The sequence below is a fragment of the Sus scrofa genome, chromosome 7 (assembly GCF_000003025.6).
Source record: "Sus scrofa isolate TJ Tabasco breed Duroc chromosome 7, Sscrofa11.1, whole genome shotgun sequence".
In the NCBI taxonomy this organism is placed as follows: Eukaryota; Metazoa; Chordata; class Mammalia; order Artiodactyla; family Suidae; genus Sus; species Sus scrofa.
Window position 1 is genome coordinate 55,996,781 of NC_010449.5, and position 19,085 is coordinate 56,015,865.

The 19,085-nt window shown below is 35.3% G+C and overlaps 1 long non-coding RNA gene across 1 annotated transcript; it reads left to right on the forward strand.

Moving 5' to 3' along the window:
• On the forward strand, window positions 1,583–4,160 carry LOC110261712. The gene is made up of 3 exons (XR_002346180.1): window positions 1,583–1,712; window positions 2,184–2,266; window positions 2,719–4,160. It is a non-coding gene; the product is annotated as an uncharacterized LOC110261712 (long non-coding RNA).

The following is a 19,085-nucleotide window of genomic DNA, read 5'->3' on the forward strand; positions in this document are numbered from 1 at the left end:
TAGGTTGAGCTGTTCTAAATTATAAGATGCAGGTTCTGGTTCTGTAATGGGATTAATGGAGTGGAGGTAAAAAAAAATCACTGGATTAGAGGTATCAGTGGGCCAGTGAGTGATCCCTTCTGTAAAAAGTCATCGTATTTACTGAAGTCACTCACATCACAACTGTAACAAAGGTGAAGAACGTGAACTAGAACCAGAAGAATGTGGACAGGTGCATACCTGGAAAGTATGAGCTGTTTTTCTGAAAATGTAAATGTCATGTGTGGGAAGGAAGTAATTTCAAGGGAGAAAAAGAGTGAGACAAGACCATCTGCAACACTTCTCATAGAAAACAGCACAATAAGCAATCTTCAAAAACTGCAAAGAGCAGGTTTACTTAGTGGAGAGATCTGCCTGGGATATTTAAGAGGCAAGAAGAAAATATTCTAGCATGAAGTGACATGGAAACGGCAATGAGTTCACATGAAACAGAGATGAGGATTTTGGGGATGGCTGAGCAGGAAAAAAGAGGCTGCCTGGTTGAGTCAGGAGTATAACCACAGCTGTAACGGTTGGAGGCCTGTGTGAAAACTGACACCTAATGGAATTCCTGTAATGGAAAATGTAATGGATGATGGGATAAAACCTGTGGTGGAAATAACAAGATGTGATCTCTAAGTGGAACTCAGGTGTGAAAATACTTCCAAGCTGAAACAATTAAAGACAGAGACTGGTTTCAGAATTTAGATAATATTCCCCATTTGCAGTAGTTATTAGTGTGTATTCATGGAGTCATATAGCTTGTAGTCATTAGATTAAAATAAAAATAGAATGCTAGTATCCAGGGTGTTAGAAAATCTCAGTAGACCATACTTCCTCCTTAAAGTATGAGAAAAAGCCAAATGAGCCTTGCAATCAAAGTATTTAAAAAAATTTAAAAATGGATGGAACTAGAGACTCTCATCCTGAGTTAAGTCAGAAAGAGAAAAACAAATGCCATATGATATCACTTATATCTGGAATCTAATATATGGCACAAAAGAACCTTTCAACAGAAAAGAAAATCATGGATTTGGAGAATAGACTTGTGGTTTCCAAGTGGGAAGGGGAGGGAGTGGGAGAGACTGGGAGCTTGGGGTAAATAGATGCAGAATATTGCATTTGCGATGGATTAGCAATGAAATACTGCTGTGTAGCACTGGGAACTGTATCTAGTCACTTATGATGGAACATGTAATGTGAGAAAAAAGAATGTATGCATTTAAGTGTAACTGAGTCACCATGCTGAATAATAGGAAAAAATATGTATAAATAAATGATAAAAAATCAATCAGAGAGCTAAGAAAAGGAAATAAAAATAAACTTCCAAAGTAACTAACCACTTTTAAGGAGGAAAATACTCTGTTTTTTCTTCTTTTTTTTTTGGCCACACCCACAGCATATAGATGTTCCCTGGGTCAGGGATAGAATTCAAGCCACAGCTGCAGTATTACACCCTATTTCCCACAGACCTTCATCACCCACAAGGAGGTGGAGGCAGGAAGGAACCAGGGAGTTACCCCAGGTGATGTCTGATTGCAGGACATCAGCACTGGCCAATTGAAGGTGAGGGCTGGGAACCAATGAAAGGCATTCCTGGAAACTCCTGCGCCTTCCCCACTTGCAGGAGAGCAGTCTGGAAATGGGCAGAGGGAGGAGTTGAGGAGCTGGATCAACCCCTCCCAGCAAGAAAGGTAAGACCTGCAAGGGGAGTACCTCAGCCACCCCCTGTAGTTTACCTTCCGAAGAGTGGAATGAGAGGCCAAGCTTTCGTCTTTAGTCTAAAAGTTATTTGGTTTTCAGACATATTGAATTTTTTACCTATGGTTATATCTTTGATTTCTACATATATTGAGTTATTACAGTGAAGTAAAAGAATATTGTCTGTGTGAACATGATTTCTTTTTGCTAATGGGTTGATGTTGTGGCTTCCACAGAATAGTGATGACATTGTTGTAAACATTTCATCTATACTAATTACTATTAAAATCTCCATTTCTGGTTTTACTGTAAAACAATTTAACACACAGTGTAAGGATGGTAATTGTGTAATTTGAGTCTTCTGCATTTTTGTCTGGCTCATTGATCTTTTAGCTTTTGAAAATGATGTGGGAAAAATTCTAAGTGCAGTTGTTGCTGAATTGGTTTTTTGGTTCTCTCCACAGAAATAAAAGCTACATGAGCACAGAGGATTTTACCTTTCATTAACCAGTGTCTTCAAAGCACCTGGAAGAGGGCCTGACACAAAGTAAGCCTTCAGTAATTGTTGATTCAACTAATGTGGTTCTACATGTTTTGATTCCTGCATTTCATAGTATATTTCATGATCATTTCATACTTTGATGAGTTAACACATGTCACTTCTCAATATATATTAATTAATGGCTTAGAATAATATTTTGTCTGGTCTTGAAATTGTAATACCCACTTGCTATTTGTTCAAAGTGGTGAACATTAAGGGGGTGGGACCTGAGAATTGTCTGTCTTGGGTGCAGGCAGTAGGGGAGTGCATTGTTTGTAGAAACTTAATACACCAGTTATTCTTCTTTCAAATGACATGATAAGCAGTTGATTATAAACAATGTCAGTGATCAAACACATCTGCTTGCCAGGGCACTTGTTTCCCATTGCCCCTGCCATGAAGCCTGATCTTTCTATATGTGCTTATTTTCAAAATTTCTGTATTCTGTTTTCTTTCAGGGAGAACGGTTGGCTCTTTTTCAATGAATTAAGTACCTTGTTTACTTAAAAATCCTATGTTCATAATAATAGAACTGGATGAATTGTCAAAAGCTTAATAAATCTATTAGCTAAAACACATAACAAGATAGACTATTAACAGCAAGCCAGAAAGTGTAACATCCCATTGCAGCCAATAATCTCCACCAAGCAGAAAGCATGGACTTGATTACCGTGAACTCATTTTATCGTGATTAATCTTGGCATGGGTATGATCTTTACTATGTATACTTTTGTGTTGGTTTTGCTCATATAATATCATATTTGTGAAACTCATCTTTGATGTAAAGAGTTGTAATTCATTAATTTTCATTGGCATATCATAAATGTTATGATAATACATTTATCATACTGTAGAAAGATGTATTGTTTCTGGCTTGCATTTTTATTAGTAATACTGCTATGAACATTCTCATATGTGTCCTTTGTGTGAATTCATGCACAATTCTTTTGCATATATAATCCTGATAATCTTTTGCTACATCCTGATTCAGCTTTAGTAAATTCTTCCAAATACCTTTCCAACTGATTATCTCAATTATACTCCCACCAGTTATTTCTGACAAAGCACTTTGCTTGACATTATTGTTGTTGATATTCTCAATCTTCTAATATTTTCTGTGTTAGTGGTCATTTTTTAGAATTGCGTGGTAGTTTTAATTCATATTTTCTTGATGATCAATGTTGTATAAGACACTTAGGTCTGACATAAATATTAGTTACACCTGGAGATAATCATGTGCCTTCTATTCTTGAGTTTGAGTATTAGGTTCATCTTGTTAGTGCTTAAGTTAGGTTGGGGCTTATTGTTACAATTACCTTCAAGATCAGAAGCTTCAACTTCCTCTGGACTTAAGTAATGCTGAAAGTAAGGGCTGGTGCGCTGAAGAGTTTTACTCAAGTTTCTTCAATCTACCATAATCCAAGTGTTTTCTTGATAGGGTCTTTCTTTAGGATTTAGTTTGTCCTTTTCCTAGAAAGAAGCACATATTACTCTGAGCTTAACTAACCAGTTGATAGGGGGGGATATACCCAAGGCCATCTTCAGTCTTAGACCCTTTATGCTGGGTCTTTGTGGGGTAGGGGGCCTTTCTCAGCCATCCTGCTCTTCTCAGTGTTAGGAAAATTTTCTGTAATAGCTCTTCCTCAGAAGCAAAGTTGTTTGTTGCCATTTCCTAAACTTTTGTTCATTCACCTCAGCCATAAAAAGTGGGTTTATAAATTACAAACTGTGTCTATTTCTGTCTCTTCAGCAGAAGCTTTGACTTTATTCTCCTAAAAGTGGGCTGAGAGGAGACTTTACATATTAGCATTTCTAATCACACTATAAAGCATTATTCATTCAGTAGTTTTCCTATCTTGAAAATATCTATGGGAGTTCCTGTCTTGGAGCAGCAGAAATGAATCTGACTAAGAACCATGAGGTTGTGGGTTCAATCCCTGGCCTTGCTCAGTGGGTTAAGAATCTGGCATTGCCGTCAGCTGTGGTATAGTTTGCAGATGAGGCTCGGATCTGGTGTTGCTGTGGCTCTGGTGTAGGCCGGCAGCAACAGCTCTGATTAGACCCCCAGCCCAGGAACCTCCATATACCACAGGTGTGGCCCTAGAAAAGATATATATGGAATAGCTCTGCCACTTGGAGAGATAAAAGAAATTATGAAAATGAAATGGTAAAAACATTTGCTTTCAGTAATTTCCTCCTTAGCAGAATATTAAAAGCAAGCATCCTCTCATTGTTACAGGATAGACTAGGTTCATTTTCCCCTGCTTTTCCTTAGAAACTTGATAGAAATTTATTATACACTTGGCTTGACAAAAAAAATCATTGCTGTAAATGTTAAACAAAGCAGAAATCAACCTGCTTATTAGATTTCAGTGTGGACAACAGTTTCTTTAAAACCTGTCTTCTTCACATTGTAACAATACAGTCCTTATGAATTCTTAGGTTCAATACTCTGACAGAGTGAGGATGGAAAAAATGTCTTAGAATTTCATAAGATGTATGTTTATCTGTCAATATCTATTAGTGTTCTTTTTTGCTTTAGATAGGTTTCTTGTTTGCTTTGTGTGTTCCCATTTCTTTCTGTGTATGTGATTCCTCCCAATGGCCCATAGCCATTTTTCATCAGTTTTTATTGCTCTCTATATTCTGTTGTGAGTATATCACAATTTATTCATTTATTCTAATGTTGATGAACAGTTGGGTTGTGTCCAATTTCTGGCCATTGTGAATGATGATGTTAAGAGTATTCCTATGCATGTTTTTCTCTTTGAGATGCACTCTCCTTTTTCTAGGGCCTACAGCTGGAAGTAGAATTGCTAAGTTGCAGGCTATGCATATGTTGAACTTTAAAGTTATTGTCAATGTGGTCTTCACAATTTTTGTCTGATTGGTGTGACATCCAGCAGGGTATGAAAGTCATCATAGATCCACAACCTCACCAACACTGATAATTGGCAGGCTTTCATGTTAGCCAATCAGTCTATGATACAGTGGTATCATAGTGTGGGTTTGATCTGCTTTTGCCTTGTTATTAAAGAGCTTCAGTATGTTTTCATGCACTTATTGGCCATCCGGAGTTCAGCTTTTGCAAACTTTCTATTTATTCATTGGCCTTTGTTATCTAATGTACTAAGTAAAGTTCTTTATATGTTCTGTATAGTCAGCATTCTTCAGCTTATTTTTTCATAGCTTTTAAAAGATTCTAATTTTAATGTATATACACTGTCAGTGTTGTCTTTGACATTGTTTTGTCTCAGAAATCAGTCTCTTTCTCAAAGTCATAAAGAATATCTCTTATATTAGTTTTTAAAGATTTTATGTATTTGACTTTCACATTTAAGACTTTAATCTACCTGGCATTGATTCTCTCATAATCATATGAAGTAGGAGTCCAATTTGATTTCTTTTTCTTTGTATGGATAGTCATATTTCCTAGCACCAAGTATTAAAAATTCTGTGATTTCCCCACTGTCTGTTAGGCCACAATGTCCATATCAATCTTCTATGTATGTGTGAGTTTAATTCTCAAGCCTGTTCCTCTGTTCTGTTTGCCACATTGTCAGTACTTGCAGAAACAGCATACTTTTTCTGTTCTTCTTCAGTGGCATTTTGACTGGTTCAGCCATTGCATCTCCATAAAAATTTTAGAATTAGGAAATAAAAATTATTCATTATATCTATTTTAAAATACAATGTACATAGTGTACTAACATATATCCAGCCATCCTATTAATGTCTTGCTAACTCTAATTATGATTCATTAGTTATTATTAATATAGTCGTATTGGGTATTTTTATGTATGCAGCCCTATAACCTGTGATTATTAACAGTTTTTATTTTTTTTCAAATGCTGTGTCTTTTTTCCTCACTGAGATTTTGGGCTTATCTGTTGCAACACCTGGTTTCCTTAGCTAATATAAGATATGATATTTAGTGGGTCTAGTTAGATTTTGGAGGTCATAAAGAATATTTGGTGTAAATTTGGCCCTAACTCATAAACTCAGTAATACAGAATAAGAGAAAGTTTAGCTGCTGCCCTGGCTGTTGTTCATGCTGTTGTGTAGATGCTTTGGCTTATCCAGCAGATTCAGAGGACAACTGCTATTTCTGTGCTGGATAAGGATTCTAACTGGAATCTGTAGAAATATCCAATCAGAGAAGCATATCACAGAACTCTAGTTTATGGAACAAAGCTATACTAAGATCCATTCTTCTTGTGAGAAACATTCTCAGACTCCTCTACTTGTGCAGCAAGACCCCTTTAACATGTAGAAACGTACAAATGAACAAAGTCTGATTCTCTGTCCTAAAGCCAGTGATATTTTATACACATCTCTGGACCCATAGAAGATCATGATGAGTGATTGACTCAGGAAATAAAATCTGTGCCTGACTTAGAGTTTGTCTGGGCTCACTGACTGTCACCTGTTAGAAAAGAAATGCTATTACATTTTACCTACACACTCAGGCATGTGCCTGAAGGCTAGTGGAGATGAATCCCTCAAGTGGACACACTTTGTACAGTGTATCTTGAAGAAGTTCCAGAGGTGCAAATCTGGATGACTGATGGCAATGCCTAACCACATGACAGGAAGGTAAGGACAATTAAAATAATGGTTAGTGAGCTCCTCATAAAAGGATCCAGGTTTTATATGTCTAGAAATTTCAGAGTCAAGATAAAGTGAGATGAAATGTATATATATATATTTTCCTGTGTGAATGCTCACAAAAGAGTATGTATGGTGGAAGAAATTCTCAATAATCAGAGGGACAATTTGACCCATCCTGGTCAGCTTCTTTCACTGATTAACATAACATCAGATCAATATGCTCACAAGGCAGCTGGGATGAAGATCATTCTGGGATCAAACACCTTGGCCTTCACCCCACTGAGTCCAAATGGATCACTGTCACTGATGGGATGTAGTCTCAAAATTTCACAATCACTGTTATTATCTGTTATAACACTGTTTCCCTTGAGGATTGAGCAGTTGCCCAGTGGAAGTTTATGTTTAATGCCCTTCTTTTCTAAATAAACTCTTTTCACTTGAATCAGAAGTTATGCTGGATATGGGTATGTCTTCTCTGACCTCAGTGTTCTATGAACATTATCATTTGTGGATTTACTGAATGTTTGATTCACTATTATGATGTCATGCACAAATTTTTTTTGACCAACCATTCCATTTTACAATAACATCAATAATGCAATTAATATGGATGACAGAGTGGCTCAGGTCTGGGAGTTAGTTTGTCTTAACATAGTTTTCTCTAAAACACTGTTTTCATATAAATTTGAAGTGACCTTTTGAAGATTCAGCAATGGCATCTCTACAAGCTGTAAGCATATTGTCCTACAAAATGCAGTAGTGTTTCTTCCTGGATACAACTTACTGTTCTGGTGTTGAAGATTTGTAAGTGGTCTTACCTTACAATCCACTACAGATTTTTGTTTTCCATCACCAGGAGTTTGTACTCTTGTGGTTTAAAGGTAAAATTTACCCAGAAACAAAACATTATTTCCACCTAGTCCCTGTGCCACTTTGGGTCTCAATACCATTGAATCAACAAGGAAAGAATATGCTTATCATACTTTGCTGTATTTTTAATCCTAATTATTAAGAAAAATGAGGTAGAAAGGAATGCATTTTGAAAGCATGGGCTCCTTAGGTTTAACTGATCAACTCCTTTGTAACTTGTGATAATAGAAAAAAGCAGAAACACTAATGGCTGAAAAGACTGGGTAATAAAATTTCAGGTGCTGAGGTGCTGACTAAAGGAAAGGGTGACATGAAATATGTGGTGAGAAAAAACCTTACAAATATCAACCCATAGCCCTGTGAACTGAAATGCAGGCTTTAGTAAATCTTCCCTTCAAATACATCTATATTTGGACCTGTAGTTATATTTCCCTGTGTAATGGTGGTTAGGAATATTTTCCCTTTCCCTTATTATGGATATAAGCTTTGCCCTTTTATTCCGTAAATACTTTACATATAGTACATTTTGGATAATTGACTTATAAATTGATTTTCTATTTACAGAAATCTAAGGCAGAGTCTAGATTAAATAAGCAGAGAGTGGATGTCTCTTTGAGATGGGTACCATGACTGGTGGTACATTAGTTATCCTCTTTGTCTTTGTCTTCTGGTACTGATGGACATTTGTTATGCATAGAAAGCTATGAATGAAACTTTAGTAGCCAGAGTGACGGATATGTTGATTGACACTCATAACCTTTCTTTTGCCTTGTATTTCTAAGATTGGGATGCTAAATATTTCATTTTTTTCTGGACACCCTTAAAGTTAAGAGCTTTATGTAAATTAGGTATCAATTTATAAGTTAGAAGTGAGGTAAATCTATACTTGTGGGGCATTATTGACAGATAAGTTTGCTCTGACAGAAATGAATGTTAAGAGAAGTTAGAATTCATGTCTTAATGTTTAATTACCAATTTTATGTTACAAGAAAACCATGGCTGTAGCAGCACACTTAAAAGAGGTAGAAACTTTCCTAAACCCTGGGAGACAGAGTAGTGTCCTGGCTTCTTGATATTAGCTATAGAGGTGTGAAATTAAAGCCAAGCTTTGTGATAGTACATGTACTTTTTTAATTTTATTGGAGGATACCTGACTTATAGTGTTGTATTAGTTTCAAGTATAAAGCAGAATGATTCAGTTATAAATATATCCATTTTATCCCATATAGGTTATTACAGAATTAAATAGCTTTCCCTATGCTATACAGTAGGACTTTGTTAATTACATATTTTATATATATGTGTGTATATGTTATACATATCCTCCCAATTTTTTCCCTCTGGCCACCACATTTTCCCCCAGGGTAGCCAAAAGTTTGATTTCTAAATTTGAGTTTGTTTGCTTTATAAATATGTTGTTTTATTATTTTTATTAGATTCCACATTTGAGTGATATCTTATATTTGTCTTTCTCTGTCTGTCTGACTTACTTGACTTTAGCATGATAATTCCTAGGTCCATCCATATTGCTGCAAATGCCATTATTTCATTCTTTTTATGGCTGAGTACTATTCCATTGTATATATGTAGCACATATTATTTATCAATTCTTTATTCATTTATGTTTCTTCCATGTCTTGGCTATTGTAACTAGTGCTGCAGTGAACTTATGGGTATATATATCTTTTTGAATTATGGTTTACTTGGGACACATGCTGAGGCATGGGATTGCTGGGTCATATGGTAGTTCTATTTTTAGGTTTTTTAAGGAACTTCCATTCTGTTCTTCACACTGTTGTACCAATTTACATTCCCACCAATAGTGTAACAGAGTTCCCTTTACTCAATCCTCTCTCTCTCCAGCATTTATTGTTTGTAGACTTTTTTTTTTAATTTTATTTTCCCACTGTACAGCAAGGGGGTCAGGTTATCCTTACATGTATACATTGCAATTACAGTTTTTCCCCCACCATTTCTTCTGTTGCAACATGAGTATCTAGACATAGTTCTCAATGCTATTCAGCAGGATCTCCTTGTAAATCTATTCTAGGTTGTGTCTGATAAGCCCAAGCTCCCGATACCTCCCACTCCCTCCCCCTCCCATCAGGCAACCACAAGTCTCTTCTCCAAGTCCATGATTTTCTTTTCTGAGGAGATGTTCATTTGTGCTGGATATTATATTCCAGTTATAAGTGATATCATATGGTATTTGTCTTTGTCTTTCTGGCTCATTTCACTCAGGATGAGAGTCTCTAGTTCCATCCATGTTGCTGCAAATGGCATGATGTCATTCTTTTTTATGGCTGAGTAGTATTCCATTGTGTATATATACCACGTCTTCCAAATCCAATCATCTGTCGATGGACATTTGGATTGTTTCCACGTCCTGGCTATTGTGAATAGTGCTGCAATGAACATGCGGGTGCATGTGTCTCTTTTAAGTAGAGCTTTGTCCGGATAGATGCCCAAGAGTGGGATTGCAGGGTCATATGGAAGTTCTATGTATAGATTTCTAAGGTATCTCCAAACGGTTCTCCATAGTGGCTGTACCAGTTGACATTCCCACCAACAGTGCAGGAGGGTTCCCTTTTCTCCACAGCCCCTCCAGCACTTGTTATTTGTGGACTTATGAATGATGGCCATTCTGACTGGTGTGAGGTGGTATCTCATGGTAGTTTTGATTTGCATTTCTCTTATAATCAGCGATGTTGAGCATTTTTTCATGTGTTTGCTGGCCATCTGTGTATCTTCTTTGGAGAAATGTCTATTCAGGTCTTTTGCCCATTTTTCCATTGATTGATTGGCTTTTTTGCTATTGAGTTGTATAAGTTGCTTATATATTCTAGAGACTAAGCCCTTGTCGGTTGCATCATTTGAAACTATTTTCTCCCATTCTGTAAGTTGTCTTTTTGTTTTCTTTTGGGTTTCCTTTGCTGTGCAAAAGCTTTTCAGTTTGATGAGGTCCCTTGGGTTTATTTTTGCTCTAATTTCTATTGCTTTGGGAGACTGCCCTGAGAAAATATTCATGATGTTGATGTCAGAGAGTGTTTTGCCTATGTTTTCTTCTAGGAGTTTGATGGTGTCCTGTCGTATATTTAAGTCTTTCAGCCATTTGGAGTTTATTTTTGTGCACGGTGTGAGGGTGTGTTCTAGTTTCATTGCTTTGCATGCAGCTGTCCAGGTTTCCCAGCAATGCTTGCTGAATAGACTTTCCTTTTCCCATTTTATGTTCTTGCCTCCCTTGTCAAAGATGAATTGACCATAGGTGTCAGGGTTTATTTCCGGATTCTCTATTCTGTTCCATTGGTCTGTCTGTCTGTTTTAATAACCAGTACCACACTGTTTTGATGACTGTGGCTTTGCAGTATTTCTTGAAGTCTGGGAGAGTGATGCCTCCTGCTTGGTTTTTGTTTCTCAGGATTGCTTTGGCGATTCTGGGTCTTTTGTGGTTCCATATAAATGTTTGGATTGTTTGTTCTAGTTCTGTGGAAAATGTCATGGGTCATTTGATAGGGATTGCATTGAATCTGTAGATTGCTTTGGGTAGGATGGCCATTTTCACAATATTGATTTTCCCAATCCAGGAACATGGAATATCTTTCCACTTCTTTACATCTTCTTTGATTTCTTTGATGAAAGTTTTATAGTTTTCGGCATATAGGTCCTTTACCTCTTTGGTCAGGTGTATTCCGAGGTATTTGATTTTGTGAGGTGCAATTTTAAAAGGTATCGTATTTTTGTATTCCTTTTCTAATGTTTCATTGCTGGTATACAGAAATGCAACTGACTTCTGAATGTTCATCTTATATCCTGCTACTTTGCTGAATTTATTAATCAGTTCAAGGAGTTTTGGGGTTGAGTCCTTCGGGTTTTCTATGGAGAGTATCATGTCATCTGCATACAGTGACAGTTTGATCTCTTCTCTTCCTATATGGATGCCTTTTATTTCTTTTGTCTGTCTAATTGCTGTGGCTAAGACTTCCAAAACTATGTTGAAGAGCAGTGGTGAGAGTGGGCATCCCTGTCTTGTTCCAGATTTGAGTGAGAAGGCTTTCAGTTTTTCCCCATTGAGTATTACATTTGCTGTGGGTTTATCATAAATGGCTTTGATTATATTCAGGAATGTTCCCTCTATACCCACTTTGGCGAGGGTCTTGATCATGAATGGATGTTGGACTTTGTCAAATGCTTTTTCTGCATCTATTGAGATGATCCTATGATTTTTGACTTTTTTTTTTTGTTAATGTGGTGTATGATGCTGATTGATTTGCGTATGTTGAACCATCCTTGTGAACCTGGGATGAACCCAACCTGGTCATGGTGTATAATTTTTTTGATATGTTGTTGGATTCGGTTGGCTAAGATTTTGTTGAGAGTTTTTGCATCTATATTCATCAATGATATTGGCCGATAGTTTTCTTTTTTGGTGGTATCTCTGCCTGGTTTTGGAATGAGGTAGACTTTTTGATGATGGCCATTCTGCCTGGTGTGAGGTGATGCATGACTGTAGTTTTGATTTGCATTTCTCTAGCAATTAGTGCTGTCGAACATCTATGCATATGGTTTTTGGCAATTTATCTCCCTTGGAGAAATGTTTATTTAGATCTGACCATTTTTTGATTGGGTTGTTTGGTTTTTTCCTATAAACCTGTGTGAGATGTTTGTATATTTTGGAGATTTATTCTTTGGCAATTGATTCATTTGCAAATATTTTCTCCCACTTTGTAGGTTGTCTTTTTGTTTGTGGTTTCTTTGGCTGTGCAAAAGCTGTTAAATTTAATGAGGTCCTATTTATTTATTTATTTATTATTTATTTATTTATTTTCCTTACTCTAGGAGGTGAATATGAAAAGATATTGCTGTGGTTTACATCGAGTGTTCTGCCTGTATTTTCCTCCAGGAGTTTTATGGTATCCAGCTTTATGGATTATGGTCTTTAATCCATTTTGAGATTATTTTTGGTATGGTGTTAGACACTGTTCTAACTTCATTCTTTTATGCGTAGCTGTACAGGTTTCTCAGCACCACTTATTGAAGAGACGGTCTTTTCTCCATTGTATATTCTTGTCTCCTTTGTCATAGATTAGTTGACCATAAGTGCCTGGGTTAATCTCCGACCTTTATATCCTCTTCCATTGATCTATACATCTGTTTTTTTGCCAGTACAATAATATTCTGACAACTATAGTTTTGTAGTATAAGTCTGAAGTCAGAGAGCCTGATTCCTCTAGCTCCACTTTTCTTTCTCAGGATTGCTTTGGATATTTGGGGATTTTGTGTTTCCATACAAATTAAAAAAATTTTTTTATTCTATTTCTGTGAAGAATGCCATTGGAAATTTGATAGGAATTGCATTGAATCTGTATCTTGCCTTCAGCAATATAATCATTTTAACAATAAGGATTCTTCCAATTCAAGAGTATGGTATATCTTTCCATCTCTTTGTGTCTCTTCAATTTCTTTCATCAGTGTCTTATAGTTTTCAGAATATAGGTCTTTTTTCCCCCCTCTTTTGGTAGGTTTGTTCCTAGATATTTTATTATTTTTTATTGGTTGGTAAATAGAATTATTTTCTTAATTTCTCTTTCTGATATTTCATTGTTAGTGTATACAGAGATTTCTGTATGTTATTTTTTATTCTGCAATTTTATCAAATTCATTGATGAGCTCTAATATTTTTGTGGTATGATCTTTATTAGTATAGTTTACATATAGTAACAGGTCAGCTACAATCAGTAATACTTTTACTTTTTCCTTTTCATTTAGGATTCTTCTATTTTTTCTTCTCTAATTGCTGTGGATAGAACTCCAAAGCAATGTTGAATAAAGTGGTGAGAGTAGACATCATTGTCTTGTTCCTAATCTTAGTTGAAATGCTTTCGGATTTTCACCATTGATAATGATGTTGGCTGTGGATTTGTCATTATATGGCCCTTTATTATGTCAGGGTAGGTTCCCTCTATGCCTCCATTCAGAGGGATTTTTGTGGTAAATGGTGTTTAATTTTGTCAAAAGTTTTTTTCTGCATCTATTAAGATGATCATATGATTTCTATTCCTCAATTTGTCAATGTGCTGTATCACACTGATTGGTGGATACTGAAGAATCCTTGCATCCCCAGGATAAATCCCACCTGATCATGATATATGATCCTTTTAATGTATTGTTGGATTTGGTTGCTAATATTGTGTTGAGGATTTTGTGTATATTTCATCAGTGATACGGGTCTGTACCTTTTTTTTTTTTGTGGTATCTTTGTCTGGTTATCATGGCCTCATAGAATGATTGTGGGAGTGTTACCTCCTCTGCAATTTTTTGGAAACATTTCAGAAGAACAGTTGTTAAATGTTTGATAAAATTCACCTGGGAAGCCATTTCTTCCTGGAATTTCTTTTAAATTTTTTAATCATACTTTCAATTTCAGTACTTGCGATTGGCCTGTTCATATTTTCTGTTTTTTCCTGGTTCAGCCTTGGAAGGTTGTACCTTCATAAGAATGCATCCATTTTTTCTAAGTTGTCCATTTTATTGGTATATAGTTGTTTGTAGTAGTCTCTTACTATCTTTTGTATTTCTTTGGTGAAAGTTGTAACTTCTTTTTCATTTCTAATTTTATTGATTTGAGTCCTCCTCCCTATTTTTCTTAATGACAGTGGCTAAAGTTGATTAATTTTGTTTATCTTTTCAAAGAATCAGCTTATAGTTTCATTGATATTTTGTATTTTTTTCATCTCTACCTCATGTATTTCTGCTCTTTATGATTTCTTTCCTTCTACTAAATTTGAGTTTTTTATTTTTTTCTTTAGTTGCTTTAGGTGTAAGATTAGTCTGTTTATCTGAGATTTTTCTTGTTTCCTAATGTATAGCTATAATCTCCCTCTTAAATTTTCTTTGGCTGCATCCCATAGATTTTGGATCTTCTGTTTTCATTGTCATTTGTCTCTCAGTATTTTTAAATTTCCTCTTTAATTTCTGTACTGATCCATTGGTTGTTTAGTAGCATATTGTTTATCTTCTATGTGTTTGTATTTGTTGATTTTTTTTCCCCTTGTAGTTGATTTCTAGTCTCATAACATTGTGGTCATAAAAGATGCTCATTGTAATTTCAGTTCTCTCAAACTTAAGAAGGCTTGATTTTTGGCCCAAGATATGATCTTTCCTGGGGAATGTTCCATATGCACTTAAAAAGAAAGTATATTCTGCTTTTGGATGGAACATTCTATAGATATGAATTAAGTCTTATCTTGCCAGGTTTGTCTCCTTATTGATTTTCTTTCTGGCTGATCTGACCATTGATGTAAATGGGGTGTTAATGTTTCCCACTATTACTGTATTTTGTTGATTTCTCCTTTTATGGCTTTTAGCATTTTCCTTTTGTATTGAGGTGCATATGTTGGGTGCATATATATTTACAATTGTTAAATCTTCTTCTTGGATTGATTCCTTGATCATTAGGTAATGTCCTTTGTCTCTTGTAACATTCTTTATTTTATAGTCTATATTGTCTGCTATGAATATTGCTACTCCAGCTCTCCTTTGATTTCTATTTGGATGGAATATCTTCTTCCATCCCCTCACTTTCAGTCTCTGTGTCCCTAGATCTGAAGTGGGTCTCTTATGGACAGTATAAATGTGGGTCTTATTTTTTTGTATCCATTTAACTAGTCTGTGTCTTTTGGTTGGAGAATTTAATCTATTTACAGTCAGTTAATTATGGATATGTATGTACTTAGTGCCATTTTAAATTGTTTTTGAGTTTGTAATTTTAGGTCTTTTGTTCTTCCTTTCATCTTTTGTCCTCTTGTGATTTGACGACTATCTTTAGTTTTGTATTTGGTTTGTTGTGTGTGTGTATCTGTTGTAGTTTTTGGGTTTTAGTTCCCATTACATTTGTGTGTGTGTGATTTTTTTTAAAGGAATTTTGATATAAATTCCTTCTTTATTGAAACAATTGGAAATATGAGAATATAAAACATTTTAAATGTATTAGAGGATAAAAGATCACTGATTATAAGTTTTTGTTTTCTGAGTTCTAAAATAGGAACAAAAATTCTACACCTATTTAAATTCAATTTAATAAATAATAGTATATCCTTGCCTTTGTATATATTAAAACACAGGCATCTTGAATAAAGAATGTAATAGTCAAATTCCTTTGTTAGATTTGTTAACCCATTTATTTTAGTTAAAATACAAGTTCTGGAGGTAGTTATTTCAAATATAAAAGGGATTTTGACATTCAAAGCCAAATGTTTCTTACCAGCTTCAAAAATCTAAAACAATTCCTGCTAGGCAACACTACTATATTTTTGTATTTTATAGATATATTACCTCTGGAAGAAGTAATTTCAGAAGTGACACTGGAGTGTTACAAATTTTAAAATTTCTTCTTGTATTTTGTTTTAGAGAAAAGGATATGAAAATCAGTGTATCAATTTAAGTATCAATTTTATCCTGACTCACCATGAATAGGCATCCTTCCAGAAATATAACACTTTTTCTAAGTGTATGTAGCTCCTCTCTGGGGCTTCCCAGTCTCTTCAGAGCTGAGAGTAATGCCATAAATAGCATTCGGTCTGAAAACTCAATAGAATGGATATGGTATAGCTGTTGCTGACCTGGGTTCAAATCCCACTTCTCCCACTTAAGAATTCTGTAGTCTTGAGTATCTGCTATTTGTTCTTTCAACAGTTAAACAGGCATAATGATGTTACCCAAATCAATTGTCTTTGAGAGTGTACATGAAACTGTACAAAGATGCACATCAACATATAAATGATTCCTTTGCCATCAGATTTGCCTCTGCTATCCATCTACATCTGCAGCTTTGTAAATGCTATGGAAAGGGACACTCCAAAAGTACTTTTTATACTTGTACTTAGAGTTTGTGAATTGAGGACAAAAGAGCTTGTTTTTGGAGTTCCCTTGGTGGTTCAGTGGGTTAAGAACCCAAAATAGTGTCCTTGAGGTTGCAGGTTCATTCTTGACCTCACTCATTTTGTTGTTTCAAGTGGCAGTGTAAGTCACAGATGTGCTGGGATTCAGCATTGCTGTGGCTGTGGCTTAGGCTGGAAGCTGCAGCTCCTATTCAACCCCTAGGCCAGGAACTTCCATATACCACAGGTGTGGATTAAAAAAAAAGTGTTCATTTTCTTCATTCTGGCTATCTGCTTCAGAAGAACATATATGTATGTGATTTGTACCATGAAATGAAGTGAGGGAAAGTCGTACTCTCCTGAAGAGCCAACACAAGTTAGTACAGTTTTCTCCAGCTGCATGGCAGCAAGCCCTCAGGAGAGCCTGATGACTGCTGAGCCATTGCCAGGTCCGAGACTGTGCAGGCAAGTGGAGGCAGAGGGGTCTTGCACAAGATAGAAAATCACATACCTTTTCTCTTTCTTTTTCTTTTTCTTTTGCATGCCAGGATAATCTTGTAAAATATTTGTATCTTTGTTGGAGACTAACCAAGCTAGAGCAGTTACAGAAAGTGTGACTTCTGTTCAACATCAGAAGCTAGGCAGGACAAACACTTCTCTACATAGGGATAATAGTTTGTAAATGCTGTGTTTCTGAACCAGGGGGAAAACTTAAGAGCTCTTTGCCAATTTCTCTTATGATGCATAAAATGCATTAAGCAATATCCCACCATAAGTGCTGACTTTCTTTAGCACTTAGAGGAGATAAAACAATAGTAATGGACTCTGTTGCTTTGTTATCTAGGATTAAGTGTATATGTGTATATATACACATATACATATGCCTATATAGTCAAATTCATTTCAAATAGATACATGTTTTAAAATATACTTGAAGTAAAACAATTTCCATTAGGTTACATATAATTCCCAGCATTCTTAGTTCTCTTATCAAGATAGAATTTCAAAATTGCATAATTGACATAATTGTCAAATTAATAATTTATTTTAAATGATATCAAGCATCCAGTCATATATTTTGGCTTCATTATGGCACATGTTAACAATCTAACCTACTTTATAATGAAGTATAATATTACAGACAAATTCTAGTACTTGTTAATAATCTGATAAAAAGACAGTGGTATACAGAATTCTAGGGCAGGTAAAGTGAAGTAAAATGAACCTCAGTATGATCAAGGGTAAGCTGAAAGACTTAGGAAAATATTGCATAAGAAATAATTGCTGACAAAATTGCGCCCCTAGCAAGATCAGCATGATTAATATCATAGACTGCATAACCACCACATTATGTCATTTCTAACCAAAAAGTACCACCCAGTCCACTAGAGGATTTTAGTCAATTATAAATTCAGCATATACTTTACAGAAAATATTAAAACATAAGGAATCATTTACAGTAATGCATTTAACACTAAATTTTCCAGGATACTATATTTTGATAATTTCCATTATTTTTTAGAATTTTAAGCTACTATCTCTTGTTTATATCTTAAAATTGCATAAATGGTAATATAAAATCTATGATTTTGTACAAAATTTTGATAGGACAATGGACAGTTTTAAAAGGGTCATGAGAAGGATTGGGATGTTGGGGTTAATAGATGCAAACTATTGCTTTTGGGATGGATTAGCAATGAGATCCTGCTGTGTGGCACTGAGAACTATGTCTAGTCACTTATGATGGAGCATGATAATGTGAGAAAAAAGAGTGTATACATGTATGTGTAACTAGGTCACCATGCTGTACAGTAGAAAATAAAATTGTATTGGGGAAATAACAATAAAAATTTAAAAATAAAAAAAGAATAAAGATCCTTCCTCAAAAAATATTTTAAAAAATAAAAGTGTCATGAGGAAAGTGACTATTGCTTTTTAGATGTATATTTTATAACACAAAACTCTATAAATCATGAAGAGGAAAATCATAATCTCTATTGTATTTCTCAGCTCTTTTTCCACACTTGGAGATATTTGATATTTTCTGGCCAATGAAAGATTAGGAGATATAATAAGTAAGATGATCAAGATTTGCCTCCATTTCTGATTCACCTTTCCTTCATTCATTATTCCCTTTCACTGGAGACTTTGGGGGCCAGATGTTGAGAGTAATTGTGTCAGGATAGAAGTGGCCTGGAATCCTGGGGTGGAGCTTCCCAGAAGAGAAACCAGACAAGAAGTATTTGCACTGAGATTAGTGTGAGTGAGTATATATGTATATAACTATATATATATATGTGTGTGTGTGTGTGTATTGCTACTGAGATATTAGTATATTGAACTTACACAGACTAAAATGTTATTTAAAGCAATGTGAAATCTACCCAGACCATGGAGTGAGGCTAGCACACAGCAGGCATTCAGTTACCACCAGCTATCTTTGTATTACTAATGGACAAACTCTATCA